The 18225-nt window shown below is 37.1% G+C and overlaps 1 long non-coding RNA gene across 1 annotated transcript; it reads right to left on the reverse strand.

Annotated features, from left to right (window-relative positions):
* Positions 1 to 4290: 4290 nt before the first annotated feature.
* Positions 4291 to 15151, reverse strand: LOC308064507. Its single transcript, XR_013928415.1, has 2 exons — positions 4524 to 15151; positions 4291 to 4446 (listed from the first exon to the last, which is right to left on the reverse strand). It is a non-coding gene; the product is annotated as an uncharacterized lncRNA (long non-coding RNA).
* Between the last annotated feature and the right edge of the window lie 3074 nt (positions 15152 to 18225).

Here is an 18225-nt window from a genome sequence, read left to right on the forward strand (position 1 = left end):
GTATTGAAAAAGGTGGGCATAACGAACATTCTGAACAAGAGATGTGGTAGATGAAGAAATAAAGGGGTCAGAGAAACACCTTTGGTCCACACATAAAAAGAATAGATACATATTTTTAAAAAATAGGCTAACAAAATAATGCTGCATATATGTCTAATATTACTAATAAGAATAATAAGAAAGAACATTTAGAGGGCACTTACGCTGAGATATATTATGTCCTGCAGCACTGATGTAGGGGAAGTGAGAATGATTGCTTGTTTCTAAAAATTGCCAGAAACTAGTAGCACAGCTTCTACACTACTCTTTCCTGACATACGAAGTTCATGTTACTAGGTATGTTCCTTACTGATTGTAAAGAAAGCCATAAGAGACTTGCATTTTTGTACATGATTTAATGAAAGATTTGACTGTGTTGAACATGGACCACAATCAGGAAAGAAAATAAAAATGCTTCTTTCTGCTATTGTACACATATTCAAAGGAATGTAGCTTCTCAAGTTATCTGTGATAGGATAAACCAAAGGGGTTCCCACTCCTTGCATGGAATAATTTTTCTATATAGGAATAACAGCAAGAAAATATAAGTAATACAGTCTGCAAGGACTTTACAGATCATCACAGACAGTAGTACACTGGTCCAGGTGACTAATGCACAATTGAATTCACCTAGTTTCAGTTCAAAGAAATGTGATCCATTAGCTTTCAGAACTGTACAGATAATAACAAAAAGTCTTAATAAGAGACATAATTCTGCACTTTGGCTTTTTGAATGTCATTATTCTCAGTGCAAAGTGATTAGGACCTTAACCAAATAAAGAAATTCCTACTGAAAACAATTTTTTTTTCCATTCCTTGCAACAGAATGTGACATAAGAAGTTTTAGTGCTCTTTTCAAGAGGGCAACGGACCTTAGGAAAAAGTTTGCTTTGGTTGAAAGACCAAGTAGCTTAAGTATTTATTTCCCAAGATGTGTATTACCATATTGCTTAATAGATGTCAGTGATGTGACACTTGAATCTTTTTGATTAAGCTCCTGTTGAACTTTAGATTGCAATAATCAACAGCCTGTACAATTTAAATTTTAGATTATTTAAGAAGTCTTCAGAAGCACAGACATTATAATATGAGATGATTATTGTTGTTGTTATGAAAGAGGCTGCTAAATCCAGTGGGAATGTTCATCAGCATACTGTAATCAGCAGCTACGGAGAATGCTTAATTACAGTTATTTAGGTGACATGGTGCACTAGTAGTGGTGTTGAAAGCAGAAAAGTTGCAAGAATTAGCACTTGTAGCCATGTGAGAGGATGTTAAAAGGCATCAATATCAATGTAGCATGTCTAATTATGTGGCTGTTTATACTAATTTTTCTTACTATTAAACTTCGGTGCTCAGCATAAAAGACCACTGGGCTTACATTTTCTCTTATCTTTGATATTATTCAAATGTGAAATTATTACATTGTATTTGACTGTCTGGAATTAAATGTTCATGGTAGATTTAAATAGTTTTAATGGATAAACTATACAAATGAAAATTAAGTACATGTGTGGATAATTCTTGTAACACTAAGATTAATTTTTAACATAATTTTCCTGATTAGATTAGGTATCAGAACTTGTCTTTAAGAAATTAAAAATGCACATTTTTGTATATTCATAGGTGTTATATAGCTAAATTCATATATCTCATTTTTGGGTTACTACTTCATAGCTTCTGGACTTGTGATCTTCTGAGACTTAGGCTCATCATCCAGTAGTAAGTTTTGCTTTCACTTAGGAAATTCTTATGACTTATGTATTACATCCATAATGAACAAGGTTGTGTATATTCCACTTTTCATGTAACCAAAATATTCTAGCCTGATATATACTAATTTCTTACTATCAAATTTGTGGTCCACATGAAACCACTGTTAAATATACTACAGTCTAAGAATTCTTGCTTTCTCTATGTACTTCTCACAGTTCCATCTCACTATTTAAATCTTTTTATCTTTACAAATTTTTCTTTAATTTTAAAATAAGTTGTAAATATAGCTAAACAGGAACTGGCAATTAAATCTGAAATTTCCTGACAGCCATAAATATTAGGACTATTGATTCATCAGGATGATTTTTTGTGTGCATTATGTGGCATTTTGCAAGAATTCAAGAAGTTGACTCTAAGCTAAAGTAAGTTGAAACACTGTTGCAACCCACTGGTGGTTTCCTTTACATTAAACGAAGTGTAGATAACTTGTGAGACACTTGCTGAAACATTAATCTTTTCCTGAGCTTTTTCTTTAAAGCAATTTTTTTTCCATTTCATACAAAGCAAACGATGTTTTTTCTATATTTACATATTTAGCTTAGTCTCTAGGAGGATTTTTTTTCTCCCCTATCACATGATTAGCTATACAAAGCTTTTAGTATGTCATCTGCATGCAGAATACCTGAGCATCTGGAACTGAGAATGCAAAGTAAGTAACATTTTCTCAAAAGGTACTAAGTGCATGTGACATATTGTAGGAGAAACAGGGAAAGCTGCAATCTCTCCCTGCCATTTTGAGTATCTGCCTACTCAGAGATGATAATTAGAAAAAGTACCTGAGCAGATTAATAACTTCTGTTGTTCAGAACCTTTAACACTAGTCTTTTAGTAGGCTTTTTTTTTGCCATCAAAATACAAACACATAGCTGCTTGTTGTTTTCACATTGCAGTTCATGTATTGGTGCATAGGTTTTTCCTCACAGGTGCAGGAATTTGTACTTCTCCTTGCGAACTTCATGAGGTTCCTTCCTGTCTGCCCATTTCTCCAGCCTTTCAAGGTCCCTCTGGATGGCAGCACAATCCTCTGGCACATCAGCTGCTCCTCCCAGTTTTGTGTCATTAGCAAATTTGCTGAGGGTACACTCTGCCCTATAGTCCCAATTGTTAATGAAGTTGTTGAACAGGATTGGACCCACTGTTGACCCCTGGGGTACACCACTAGTTACTGTCCTCCAGCTAGATTTCATGCCACTGATCATCACCCATTTTGTTGATTTTGTGAGCCCTTCCTGTCACATCACCCCATGCCCTTTGCTCAGGGACCCGGCCTGCGACTTGCTTACAAGACTGCTGATTATTGTCTTCATCCTCCATCATTCTTAGTTTAAAACCCTTCTGATGATATCAGCTATCCTGCTGGTGAAAACAGCTATTCCTTTCTTTGAGAGGAGGATCCCATCTCTCCCAAATGGACACTGATCTGTAAACAGGGTCATATTGTCACAGAACCCAAAACTGGTGGCCAACACCAGCTCTGCAGCCAATTATTGACTTGTCCTGTTAGTGCTCTTCCCTTCACACAGTTTTCCCTCAATTGCAGGATTAAGAAGAACACCACCTGAGCTCTCATGCCCCTTGAATATTAGTCCCAGAGCTCTGTAGTCAGTTTTGATACTGTTCAGTTTTTTTCATGACAGTATCATTTGTGCCCACATGGAATAAGAGCAGGGGGTAATAGTCAGAGGGACAGATAAGCTTCAGAAGTCCCTCTAACACATCCCAAATCCTGCCCCAGACAGGCAACAAACCTCTCTAGATGTTTGGTCAGGCTGACAGATGGGTACCTCTGTCTGCAGCAGCAGTCACAATGACTCACTCTTTCTCCTTGGTAGGCTTACTTGCATGGTCTAGGGTTAGGTGGACCATGTTCTTTCCTTGTAGGCACATCTGATTCCTTGTCTACTTTGAGACCAGTGATTCTTTTTGACAAAGCTTGAGTAGGCAGATCAAGTATAATTCAGAATTTTGTCTCTGTGTAAGTAAATTAAAAGTAAATAAATAAATTTTAAGGTAATTTAAAAATTACCCTTGTGTCCTGTTATTCCACTTTCGCCATGCATGACTCTTACGTGAGCTGTAGTGATACAGGGAACATAATAAATGTTTAAGACCAAACATCTTAATCCTTGGGCTCCCTCTATAGTCTCTGTGACTGTGAGATCAGTACTACTGAAGGGTCAGACCAGAAAAGCAACGTGCTGAGGAGACTCTGCCTAAATCTATGTATAAGGGAGTAAAAGGACCAGGAAAGTGCTGGAACATTCTCCTGTAGTACATTTCTTTTTAAGACAGACAGTACAATTTTGCTGCCAGGTAGGCTAAGGGTTGAATTCATTGCCAAGAAGTGTGAACTCTTGTTCATTTTTACACTTGGGATAATGGTTTCAAATCACAACTCCTATTTCCCACCTGGTTTATGGAACATCTTTCTGGGAGAAGATATCTGCTGTGATGGAGAGACGGGACACAGCTTGATGCAAGCAAATGTCAATTTATTGTACAGAAGCACGAGTTTATATACACTTTCAGAAGCTGCGCATTTTAAACAGATTGGTTCTTTAAGCTAAGCATTGCATACTAGGCAATCCCTGACTGGTGGTTAACTACCATCAATTAACAGCAAGGTGTTACCTTTCCTTGGTGCCATCCCCACTCCCCTATGCTCTCTCAGCATGACTCATCATGTTAATTGTTGTGTCTATTCACACGCCTTGTCCTCCCAGGGTTAGTGACCTACAAGCTCGAGCACATTCCCCTCAGCTAACTGATTGCCACGCATGGTCCTAATTTCCAGCCCACTCCTTCAGATATCAATAGAAAGGGAGCTTGACAATGTAACTGACTGATCAGGGTGAGAAAAAACTGTGTTCCAGTTCTTGGTTAACTTTTTTCTTTTTTTTTAGTTTTGTTTCCGGTGACTATCTCAGCTTAGAGACACTGCAATGAGGAGGGAGCCTCTCAGCCATGGATACTACAGAAGGCAAGTTCTGCTCATGAATTGTAGGAGCTGGACATCACAGAAATGGAGATATGGTGGAAAAGCACCCAAATTGCAATGGACTTCTAGACATGGTAGAGGAGCTTACATTTCTAGACCAGTCTGCACCCAGGAGACTTCTTCCAGTCAGACTGGGAAAAACCTCAGCAGGTTCCACCAAAGTCAGACAGCACTGTAGACCTTTCAGACTACATTCTCAGATGGAAATATTTAAATCTCAGTGTTGGGTTCAAGGAGCTGGTTTGAAGCTACATGCTGTTAAAACACAAAGTAGGTCACGGGTTTAGGAAACGCAGCTACGCTATTGTTAAAGATTGCAGAAGGCTGTGTAATTAATCTGGGTTTTAACTGACTCACAACTATTCCTTGTACTGTAGCTAGTGGTTATACTCAGTCTGCATTGGTAAATGTAGGTCCTTTCAGTTTTTATAATAATATTCTAACTTTTTTTTATTTTTTAATCTCCTTATGCTTTTATTCTGTAGTGGAGATTAAAAAAGGTTGTTTCTTCTTACAGATATTCTAAATTATTATGAAATCATAATTTTATAAATACAGGGCCAATGGACACTGTGAGAGCACTTAGGCTGAATGATGTTTTTATTCCAAGACATACAGAAAAAATATGAAAACTTAAAGAAACAACATCCCACCACTTCCTTCAGCAGTCTTTTGCAGCGGTGAACTAGAAATTCTACATCGTACTTTTTGTCTTCGCTGTGGCTGAAAGTTTGCCTGAAGACTTTAGAGCCTTCTTTCTAGCAGCTTCTAAATGACTTTGATGTTTAATATGTTTCTGTAGATTTTCTTTCAGTAAATAATAGATAACGTAATTGTAATGTTAAATTGAATCTGAGACTTTTCATCACAAATTTTACCCTCATTCTCCACTGGTATTATCCAGTTGGGTCTGAAAATGTAAAACCCAAAAACTGAAATCATCAATGCAAAATAAGAGCTAGTGATCTCTCAGGCACATTGGTTAAGGGAAAGCATCAGTTGTATAAAACATAGTTAAAATATAATAGATTCCAGATGCTACACAATCATAATGTGTTTACTTTCAAAGCAGAAGGCAATCACACTGAGGAAGAGCCCTACTGAAATGTCTTGATTTCTCCTTTGTAAAATGACTTTGGTAGGTATAATCATCTTGTTGAAGGCTGTTAGTCATGGTTGCTCGTTCTACCATTACTGACTCAATGTATTCAGAGTGGTTTGTATATCAAATCCATTGTATATCTGTGCTAATCAAATCTGATCACATGCAAACTACGAGTTGATACTTGATTATGATTTCTGATAAGCCAATGTCCATAATGTGCTAAGTTTGCATTTTTCAATATTGAGGCTGAACATTTAACCCTGTATTAAGGCACAAGTATTCCCCCGAATTCTTCAGTAGGCCATCTTTTTAGATTTGTGTAAGTGTTTAGGTTCAGATACATTGCTGCTTCTCCAGAGCCATAAATAATGACTGTTGCCAAAATACATAAATTGTTGCCATAGGTCTCACTAGATACTCTATAGGGTAATAAAATGTTCTGAGACAGTACGGTGTTTATAATTTACTAGAGATTCCCTTGCATATACACACTCTGCAGACATACAACTGTTTCATAAGTATTCATTTTTTAATTTGTTCTCTGTGACCATGATCCAGTAGAGAAGAAAGAAGAAATATATGCACACAAAAGCTGTGGAACCTCAATAACATTATGTACATGGAACTGACAAGCTTCATCAAATCAAAGAAAGTGTTAAATGTAAGTTAATTTTTTATAGTAGTTTAGTCTATTTTTATTCTGCTTTACACTTTTCGTTGGGATGATTCAGTGATGACAATGATGTTTGTTGTATTACCATTTCTTTTTCATTATATTTTCCAGCTCAAGGGAGACTTTTTACATGTCTGTCAAACATGAGGCAGAATTTGATGCTCTTCTTATTACTCTGAAGTGAGAGTTTTTAAGGGAGACCTAACAAACAAAATACCACAAATCCTACCCTGAGCTCCTTCTGAGCTTTGGCTGAACCTACAGTCACTAGCACATTCCACCCCCAAGCTCTTTGACTAGCTCTCTAAGGATATCATTAAAAGTACTGTATACTGTGAATAGAAAAGTGAAGCATAAGATGTAGTCTACAGTAGGCTGTATGCCTTATTTATATGGTAAACCAAGTCCAATTACATGTGATGTGACTTGTGCTTGGGATAAAGCATCTGCAGTTACACAAAGAATAAAACTAATTTAGAAAGCCAGTGTTCTAAGAGTAGACAGAATATAGGTGGCAACATTTTCTGACAGTTTTCTGTACAGTGCAGGCTATTAAAAGTTTTCAGAAAACTCTTTGACATTTTTCATTAAGATACATTCTGTAGAAGGTAACGACTAAGTCGTGGCTCTAATTAATGGGCCAGACTGATGGCTGACAGCAAGGCAGTAAGTGTTGATACCACAGAGGAACTTGTCAGCATGCAGATGTCAAAAGCATGTTAGAGAGTAGCAGTTTTGGTCCTTTCAGATAATACAGCTTTATATCAGAATTACAAAAATCCAAAGTTACAGAAGGACATTTAGTTACCATACATTAGCTCTAGCTGTTAAAGACATTTTGGGGAAACATGCTGGCCCTTTGAAACTCCCCCCTTTAAATTCATAGTTCACCAGGCGATCTGTTTTTGTAACATAGAGAAAAACCTTTTTGAATTAGGGTATTGAAAAATTTGTTTGTGCTTACCTTTGTATATTTGTATTGCAATTAACTGTTGAATAATAATTTTTATGCAATTTGGAAAAATTAAAATCAGGTCAGTAACTGTGTAAATATGAGTAACAATATTACTTGGAATGGGGAGAGTTAAGTAGTAGCATAGCTATTGGTATCATTTTCTAAAACTTGTAAATGGTATTTCCTTCAGAAGAAAACCCAACAGTGCTAAGGTCAATGATCTTGTTAGATGAAATTTTAATTTGTAATAGTACTTGATGAATATGTTGATTTTCATGCCAAGCTTGTCAAATAGAGTGAGATTAATTCAGTATTTAGGCTTCTAGAACGTAAGTATCTTAACCTAAATTACTTGTTTAGGTTGTCTCAGAAATCAACAAGAAATGTCCCAAGGGACAATTCAACTCCTTTTCTGATAAATATCTAAAAGCAAGATAGGTGGTATCCTCTGGAGGAGCCTGTCTGCCTACGTTACACCAAACTCCTACAGACAAACTGGCTAGAGTTATTGCAGATTCATCAAAATCACCTAAGTGCCACCATCCCCACCCTGTCTCTGGCTATATAAATCTATTTGGTACACATGGCAAGGCTTAGGTAGCAGGGGAGTACGGAGGTGGCTTCTGAGAGAAGCTGCCAGAAGCTTCCCCTCTGTCCAATACAGCCTGTGCTAGCTGGCTCCAAGATGGACCTATTGCTGGCCAAAGTTGAACCCATCACTGATGATAGTAACACCTCTGGGATAACATAGTTAAAGAAGGGGAACAAAGTTGCTGTGCAAGTGAGCAATTGCAGCTTGAAAGTGGAGTGAGACAATGTGAGAGAAACAACTCTGCCGGCACCAGGTCAGTGAAGAAGGAGGGGGGAAGGTGTTCCAAGTGCCAGAGCAGGGATGCCCCTGCAGCCTGTGGTGAAGCCCATGGTGAGGCAGGCTGTCCCCGTGCAGCCCATGGAGGTTAACAGTGGAGCAAATATCCACATGCAGCCTGTGGAGGACCCCATGCCAGAGTAGGTGGATGCCTGAAGGACACTATGACTCCATGACAAGGCGACGTTGGAGCAGGCTCCTGGCAGGACCTGCGGACCCATGGACACTTGGAGAGAGAGAGGAACCTGTGATGGAGCAGGTTTGCTGGCAGGACTTGTGATCCCACAGGGGATCCATGCTGGAGCAGTCTGTTGCTGGAGGACTGCACCCTGTGGAAGAGACACACACTGGAACAGTCTGTGAAGAACTGAAGCCTGTGGGAAGGACTCATGTTAGAGAAATTTGTGGAGATGTTTTCCATAGGAGAGACTCCACATTGGAGCAGGAGGAAAATGTGAGAAGTCCTCCCCCTTGAGGAGGAAGAAGTGGCAGAAACAACATGTGATGAACTGACCACTCAAAAGGGAAGAGGTAAAGAATTCAGGAGTGATGTTGAGCCTGGGAAGAAGGGAGGCATGGGGGAAGGTGGTTTTAGCTTTATTGTTATTTCTCATTATCCTGCTCTGATTTGATTGGTAATAAATCAATTTCCCCAAGTCAAGTCTGTTTTGCCTGTGACAGTATGGTGACTGATCTCTCTGGCCTTATCTCCACCCACAAACCTTTTGTTACATTTTCTCTCCCCTGTCCAGCTGAGGAGGGAGTTACAGAGCACCTTTGGTGGGGATCTGGTGGCCAGCCAGGGTCAACCCACCACAATAATTAATCACCCTTCATAGAGTCTTTAAACATATAGACAATTTCTATACTGTTACATGGAACTGTCAGGTCTTCATATATATTTTAATTTTCAGCATGAAATGTGCTTATATGTTGGAACATACAATTTTATAGATCAGTGTTATCAGAGTGAGCTTTTTGTGACAAGCTAGTAATCTCTGAAAGACTTTCTTCAAATGCAGAGAGATACTATCAGCAAGCAATTGTCACTATTGGTTCAAAATCTCACTCAGACAGAAAATAGGACATTGTCAGACATTTAACTGATTTTGCTTTCCACAAGCAAAGTTAAAGTAAATGCCCTGAATTTAGGAATAAGGTTGGACTACTGAAATTAAAACTGCTTATACAACATTTACAATAATCAAACAATTTGATTCTCTTTATTAGTGGATAAGGAATTGTCTGGATTGACACACTCAAAATCTTGTGACCAATGGCTCAATGTCCAAGCGGAGACCAGTGACAATTAGAGTTCTGCAGGGGTCATTACTAGGACTGGCACTGTTTAACATCTTTGTTAGCATCATGGACAGTGAGATTGAGTGCCCCCTCAGCCAGTTTGCCAGCAACAGCAAGGTGTGTGGTGTGGTTGACACACTGGAGGGAAGGGATGCCATCCAGAGGGACCTGGACAGGCTTGGCAGGTGGGCCTGTGCAACCTCATGAAGTCCAAAAAGGCCAAATGCCAGGTCCCACATGTTAGTCAGGGCAATCCCAAGCACAAACACAGGCTGGGTGCAGAACGGATTGAGAGCAGCCTGAGAAGAAAGAGTTGGAAGTGTTGGTAAATGAGAAGCTTATCATGACCCCGCAATATGACCTTTCAGCTCAGAAAGCCAATCAAATCCTGGAGTGCATTAAAAGAAGTGTGACCAGCAGTTCAAGAGAGCTGATTCTCCTCCTCTACTCTGGTCTCATGAGACCACCCCTGGAGTACTGCACCACGCTTTGGGGCCACCAACATAACAAGGACATGAACCTGCTGGAGCAAGCCCAGAGGAGGGCCATGAAGATGATGAGAGGGCTGGAGCACCTCTTCTATGAAGACAGACTGAGAGAACTGGGGTTGTTCAGGCTGAAGAAAAGGCTCTGGAGAGAATTACAGCAGCCTTCCAGTACCTAAAGGGGGCCTACAAGAAAGCTGGAGAGGGACTTTATACCAGGGCATGCAGTAATAGGACAAGGAGGAATGGCTTTAAACTGAAAGAGGGTGGATTGAGGTTATCTGTTAGGAAGAAACTAAACTCCTGGTGAGGCACTGGAACAGGTTGCCCAGAGAAGTTGTTGATGCCCCATCCCTGAAAGTTTTCAAGGCCAGGTTGGATGGAGTTTTGAGCTACTTAATCTAGTGGAAGGTTTACCTGCCTATGGCAGGGGGGTTGGATGTAGATGGTCTTTAAGGTCCCTATCAATCCAAACCATTCTATGATTCTATGATTTTATTTTTTGTCTTTCAGATTCCTTGATATTTATTTCTCTCATGCTCAGTAGGACATTGGAGAAGAGAAGACTCCAGGGAGACCTTATTGCAGCTTCCCAATACTCTAATGGAGGTTTATAGGAAAGATGGGGACAGATGTTTTAATAGGGCCTGTAGTGATAGGGCAAGTGATCGTTTTAAATAGTTTGAAACTAAAAAAGGGTAAATTCAGACTAGATACAAGGAAGAAATATTTTACGATGAGGGTGGTAGAACATTGGAACAGATTGCCCAGGAGGTTGTATATGCCCCATCCCTGGAAACATCCAAGATCAGGTTGGACAGGTCTTTGGGCAACCTGATCTAGTTGAAGATGTCTTTGCTTATTGTAGGGAGGTTGTACTAGATGACCTTCAAAAGTCCTTTCCAACCCAAACCATTCTATGTTTCTATGCTTCATTGCATGTTTTATGAACTTTAGCCCTTTAAATATTTAATTCAGTTTTCAACTCTGGGAAATTTTAGGAAGAGAAGACTCATTTGTAGGACAAGTAGATATTACTATTACTCGAAGTTCAAATCCTCTCCTTTTGTTGAGCTAGATAAATGGTAAAGAGTTGAGTCCATAATTTAGGTGGTTAACAGTTATGCATCTTCTAAGTCATTTGTTTCTGTTATCAAAAGACATACAGCTCCAGAAGGTGATCCATTTTGCATATGCTGGACTTCTAGCTCACTTCTTATAAATCTATATCCATTCACTGAAATGAGTCCCATTTTCCACTGAACAGGACATTGATGACTAGAATGGATGACAAAAAAATGGTTTAAAAGTATACTAATAGTATCTGGAGCATTATCAATATTTTCTTAAAATTTCAAAGAGAGAGGCTTTGGAATGGAACAGTCATTAACTCTTCCATTTTCTTTACTGATATTTGCAATATTTTTAGTCAGAATAGACCTATCATAGAACAGTTGTCTTTGAAGTATGCTTGCCCAAAATATATTATTTGATCTATCCTGTCAAATCCCAGGAGTACTTGTGTCTGGAAAAAAATAAATAAAATTTTAAAATATCAGTTAATCTTTTTCATTCTTTAAGGACAGTTTTTACTGTGGTATACAGTGATTTGGATAACTTTTATTTATCTTAATATGTTCACAGCTCTAATTACAAGTCTAAGTTACAAGAAACACTGCATTGAACTAGAAACTTTTCAAAGGGGTCTTCTCTGAAGATATTTTTCTATAAAATATAAAACCTATGTAATATATATATAATATATAAAGCCCTGCTTTAGAGGGTTAATTACATACAAGTGTATCCTTTTATTTCTAGGTTCTCCTCTACAAAGGCTGAAATGTCCTTACAAAAGCAGGGTTCAGAGCTGCAACCTCTGTTTCATGACGAGAAGTACAGTTAGCTAAATAAGGTATATACATATATATTTCCATAAACGAATATGTTATTGTAAGTGGTTTTAGTTAATCTAGGCTTGCCTCTGAGTGAACTATGAATCTGTCTTATTTATTACATGGCAAGCGGGATAGATTTTAGCATCCTCCACTGGAAAAGTAACCCAGAGGTTTAAAAATTTCACAAACTTTGTGTAGTGGATCCAAGAAGATTTACTTTATTACATCCAGGATTGCTAATTAAGCTTAAGCCTTTAGACAGAAGAGTTGAAGTCTCAGTCATTCAAAATGACTGAAACAAATTTGAACTTGCACTGAGGCATGTACACTTAAGCACAAAAAGGAGATCTTGTCTTTTTAAGCCAATCATATTGTCTTACAGTCCTGCTATGTAGCAAACTGATTTCTTAAAATTTAGTCATAGATTTGAGGTGTTTATAGCCAAAAACTTACAGTGGGATTCAGGCTGAAACTGAGACATCTTGTTTTGGGTTGCCTGTATTGTGGGAGTAGGTTTCAGTTACTTAAACGCTACCCCTTCCAAACCTTTGAGGCATTCTCATGTATCCCAGAAAGCTTCTAGGTGCCCCTTCATAAGAACATTGATCTCCTATCAGTCCTGTTTAATATCTGCCAGCTCTGTGATGAAGTCTCAGATATCCAAGGGCATCTCTGATGGCACTGGACATGTATTTTTAGGCATATTTATTATTTAAGAATTATATTCTGGTTGTCTGTGGGTTCACTAGGTGTTAAAACTAGATGCTAACTAGCCCATACAATCCATGAAACTCAGAAAGAATTCCACTGACTAGCCACTAGCTACACATTTCAGAGGAAATGAACTGTAATCCAAGAATAGGCAAACAGCATGCTTATAAATACACATATTTGCATGTCTTGAACTTGAACTGCATCTTGACCTTATAGATTCAATTTTACCATCTGCAAAAGAAACATTGATTTGTAACACCATAAACTGCAGTGGCAGAGATCATGAGATTTCATCATGCATAAGGCTAACCAGGAAAGCATAACGATTCTCTACTGTTCCAATGAAACTTGTGCTTAGAGCAATTTAAGTGCTAAGAGTCACTTCTTTTTACTTAGAACATTCAAAGCTTCAGTCAAATCTTCCATTGTTCATAAAAATAATGAAAACAAGAAATTTTAAATCATCTGAAAGTTTGTAACATGCTTTCAATTCACCAGCTTGTTTCCATTGAACTGTCAAGATAATATATTGTGGCATTTACAATGCCAATGTATATCTATTATGGGGCTTGAAAAATCAATATATTCGCTGATACAAGGGTTTAAAAACTTACAGTCTAAATAATGGTTTAGAACTATGTGTGTCATATAAGTATAGAGCATACAGTATACTGAATAGCAGCTTCGTTTGGAATTATCCACTTAGAAAGTAAAACAAAATGCACCTAATAGCTAGTTTCAAGAACAAGGGAAAGTCTGAAATTTTGCCTCTGATTTTTGAAAAAAAGAAAATAAAGTCTTTCACGCCTTTGTCCAAAATTGTTCTCCAGTCTCATGAATTAGTACTAGACACTTATTTTAAGAATATACAGGTATAATTGTATTCCAAAGTATAGGGAGTCTTGAACTAGACTTAAGATTTAAACCAAGCAATCAGAATAATTTTAAATATCACTTTTAGTCCAGATGAATAAGGGCCTTTAATATAAACTGAAGTGTATTATTGGAGCCAATGCTTGACTACACAAGTATTCTATTTCTTGGTTTCTGCGGAAAAGGGTAGATCATGCGTACCCTGCCATAATGTAATTAAATTTGATCATGAACTTACATGGACAGGTTTAGGATGGACTTGTTAGAATTACTAAATGTATTGTATTTTCCCCAGTGACAGAGAACTATGGTACACGTCTTGTGCAGACCCTGGAAATACCGATATTTCATTCCTGTAAATGGTAGTTGTTTCACACATGAAAGAATTAAAAAAATAAATTCAGTTGAACTAGAGTAAAGTTTGAGCCTGTGTAGCTAAAGAGAAATTGTACAGACTAACATTAGCATTATAAGGGACATAATTAACTGAACTGCATGATTAAAGCTCAATTGAAAGCTTGATTTTAAAGTTTAAGAAAGGGATATGCTTATTTACATAACGTTTTACAAGATGACCATGTATTACTACTAATGTCCATTTGCTACTTTTACAACAGTAATTTCAGTAATATATGGTATTTAAAATTGCAAGAAAAGAAATTATAAGCATTACATGACAAACTATGATTCCACACAGAGTTCATTAATGCATAATTGAACGACAAGTTAAGACTTAAAGAATGACCCACATTTTTGGTAGCTTAAAAACAAAGTACTATATTCATTTACATTTTAAGATAAGGTTTGCAAGCTTTATGCTATTTTAAGGGGAAGTTTTTTCTTTAATTAGCTGATAAGTTCTATAATATAGCACTAACTTGAGAAAGATAATTTAAAGTCTGCATTTTCATTTAAATAACCAATTATCCAATTCAGAAGATTTATTTAACCATGGATATTTTTTAATTCTGCTTAAAATCATATTTAAGAACAAGATTGTTCTTTCTTTGCCATGGGAGAAAAGTTGTGGCAGTGAATTAAAAGCACTGTTTATTTTTACGTTTATAAACAGGGGCATTTATTCTGATTTCATACTGGTTTTCCAGTAAGGGTGCTTTTTTTAATTTTTAACCTTCAGTTACACCAGAGTGAATGAGAGCAATACAGAAGCAGAAACGTAACAGTTATTTAAATCAGTGTGGCATACTTAATTCCATTAGTTTTCAAAATTTAAAAGGGATAAATGTACAAACAGTTTTAAGCACACAAAATAGTCAATAAATAAATAAGTGCAGATATTTAAAACAACATAAGACATGAATTGTCAGTTGTGACTTCCTTTCTATTGTTGTGCATCTTAGAAGATGAGAATGGAAATCTAATGGGTAGGATTGGATTGTTATGTATTATATCATATTGTATCGTATCATATCATATCGTACCGTACCGTACTGTATCGTATCGTATCGTATCGTATCGTATCGTATCGTATCGTACTGTATCGTATCGTATCGTATCGTATCGTATCGTACTGTATCGTATCATATCGTATCGTACCGTACCGTATCGTATCGTATCGTGTCGTACCGTATCGTATCATACTGTATCGTATCATATCGTATCGTACCGTACCGTACCGTACCGTACCGTATCATATCGTATCGTATCGTATCGTACCATACCGTATCGTATCATACCATATCGTATCGTATCGTATCGTATTGTATTGTATCGTATCGTATCAATAAAATAGGATGCACAAAATTTAGCCTGGACAGTAAAAAGACTACTCAAACTTGATATGTTTCACATATCCTGAAAATCCTGGACAAAGGATGACCCAGGCCAATTAGATATACAGTAGATGTCCGCTGACGCAATGCATCTGGGGTATGCAAAGTCCACTGTGCAAGTACAGATCCTCTGTGCAGCATGTGTCCTGTAGGTATGATACATATACATCGTTCTTACACATAGTTCACTCAGGGAAATCCTATGAAAAGCTATGCCAAGCTGCTCTCAGCATGATTTAGAGAGTGCTAGAACTCAGCAACTACTGAAAACTCTTTTTGTTAATTAAAATCACAATAAAGATGACTCACCTTAACTCAGATGTTGTGAAGAGGGAGCAAATCACCCTTCTTTATCCAGTGGTTCTTCTTGCCCAGCATCTTCCTTCTGTTTGTGACTGGCAAGGGCTTGGCAGCCATGATGGAGGTGGCAGAAGGGTGCAGGTCTCCAGTACTGTTTGCAGTGACACATGGCTTCCCTATATGTCACTTTTCTGACTTTGCCCCTTAACTTCCCTTCCTTATCCCCAATTTTTAATAAACTATTTTATGACACTTTATAGTCATCAGTTTTAGGCTTTCTGTTAGTGTTTCTGCTTATACTGGAGGCCCAAGAGGAAAGAAACATTCCCAATGCACCAGTGCTTTGTGCTACTATATTTAACGCAGGAGCAGGCTACGGCAGCTTCTGTATAAAAGCTGTTCAAAACTGAGACAGGAATTAAAACATTCAGGATCTCAGTATTATATTTTAGTCAGCGAAAATATGTGCTGCTTGAAAAGAATATGCAATAACTTCAGAACTAAAAGATATGGGGGAACAGAATTCCATTTTAGATCTCTTAATTTCTTAGTTAGTGGCTTAAATGTGAAACAGGAGGCATACTATTTTATATGTCTGCTACTTTCTGACCTTAGAGAAAGTGAGCCTTTCTTAAGGTATTTCAGATTTGTACTTTTGTGAGCTCTTTGCTATGATAGTTGGTAGAAATTCACCAGGGACTTATGAAAACTAAGAATGAAATGATTCTTTAAATCATGGTGAAAGTATTTTAAGGAAATATGAATTATAATTTAATGAAAATTACATGTTTACAGATCCAATTCTTGTTTATAGTCTGGACTTTAAATTTAATTATACCCAGTTATAAACCAGTAAAACAGAAGTTTTATAAGAAATATTTATCTTCTATCGATTACACATTTAGTATAAACATTCAATTATTTTTTTATTTTTTCTGGAAGAAGAAAGTTAATTTTTTCTCAATTAGTTATTCATAAGCATTATCAACTAAGTCAATAGAAACATGCAGAGCTTTACATAACATATTGAAATATGAATGCCAAGCCTTATGCAAAGCTTTTTGCGAGAAATGTAATCCAAAATTTAAACACTAATAACAACAACAACAACAATAATAGTAATAATATTAATAGTACGTTGATTTCACAGCCTTAGCTTTTTCATAATACTTGGCTTTGTGACAGGACAGATTTCTAATTTTCTTAGAATTAGATCTTAACATGATCTGGAGCTTCCAGCCTGTAGAATATGGTAAGGTATGTGGTTTTGTTCATTCCATTTTTGAATGTAAGGTTATTGTGTTTAAATAAAAACAACAAAAGATTTCACACAAAAACACTGATTCAAAAATGTCAGAACTGTTCTTCACTTGAAAATGTTAAAATTTTTTGCATTCCCAAAATGTAATTGCATTTTGCTTTCTTGTTAAACTATCCAATTGGCACAACATTAAGCTTCACTTCCTGATGAGAGGTGCTAACATAAAGGCTTCTTTTCTCTGTGTAGACAGATTTCTGCATGATGGCTCATTTGCAGTTAACCAAATAGAGTCATCTTCAGAAATCAGCAAAGGGGAGCTAGTTCTCTAGGGTTCAGCCCCACATCTTGCACCGACTTTATTGTCAGTGGCAGAGGAAATGCTGCTTAATACTGAACCGACGCAAAAGCATATTTCTTGATCAGTTGCACTGTGATTAGACTTTCACAACTTAGAAGTAAAAGGTTAGGGTTTCTGGTGGGTTGTTTTTAATTCTTTAGGAAAAAAATACAAAAGTATTTATTAGCAAAATAAAAATTCTAAGAACTATCTGTCCTTACTAAAACCACTTGGACCATAAATTCTGTAGTCTGACAGAGATTCAGGTTTTTAATGCTTCCTTGAAAGGCTTCTGAAACAGAAGTTTTTCTGCTTTCTGTCCATTATTTCAGTACTGGGAAGGAATCAGGCATATTGACTAACAGGACTTCACTCATTTCATTGGCTAGGCTCCAGCTAGTCAAACCTGTAGCCCAGGAATATTCTCCAGGTGCTCTGCCTTGCCTTTTAAGATAGTAGGTAGTTAATACAGTTTCTTCCTACACACAATTCTTAAATCAGAGACACTTTGAAGGAAATTAAAAAGAGAAATCAGAGGAAATGCTCTAGCATTATATTACTACCTTAATGTGGAGGTTTATATAGCATTTGACAGGATTTATTGCGTATAAAATTCTATAGTTGAGCACGTATGCATTTCCTGCACTGATCTGAGATTCTGCTGTCAGCTGCTGTGAATTCATACCGAGTGCAATAAAAATAACACAGATTTCTGTTTACATGTGTTTCTATACAATATTTAAAGTGTAAAGAATTTGAAAGGCTGTTAATAGACAGAAATGTTTATGCTAGAGGAGATGGAAAAATGGAATAAGAAGTAGGAGGTATATGGTAACAGATGAGAAACATTT

The sequence above is a fragment of the Falco punctatus genome, assembly GCF_963210335.1.
Source record: "Falco punctatus genome assembly, chromosome: 5".
NCBI classification, from domain to species: Eukaryota; Metazoa; Chordata; class Aves; order Falconiformes; family Falconidae; genus Falco; species Falco punctatus.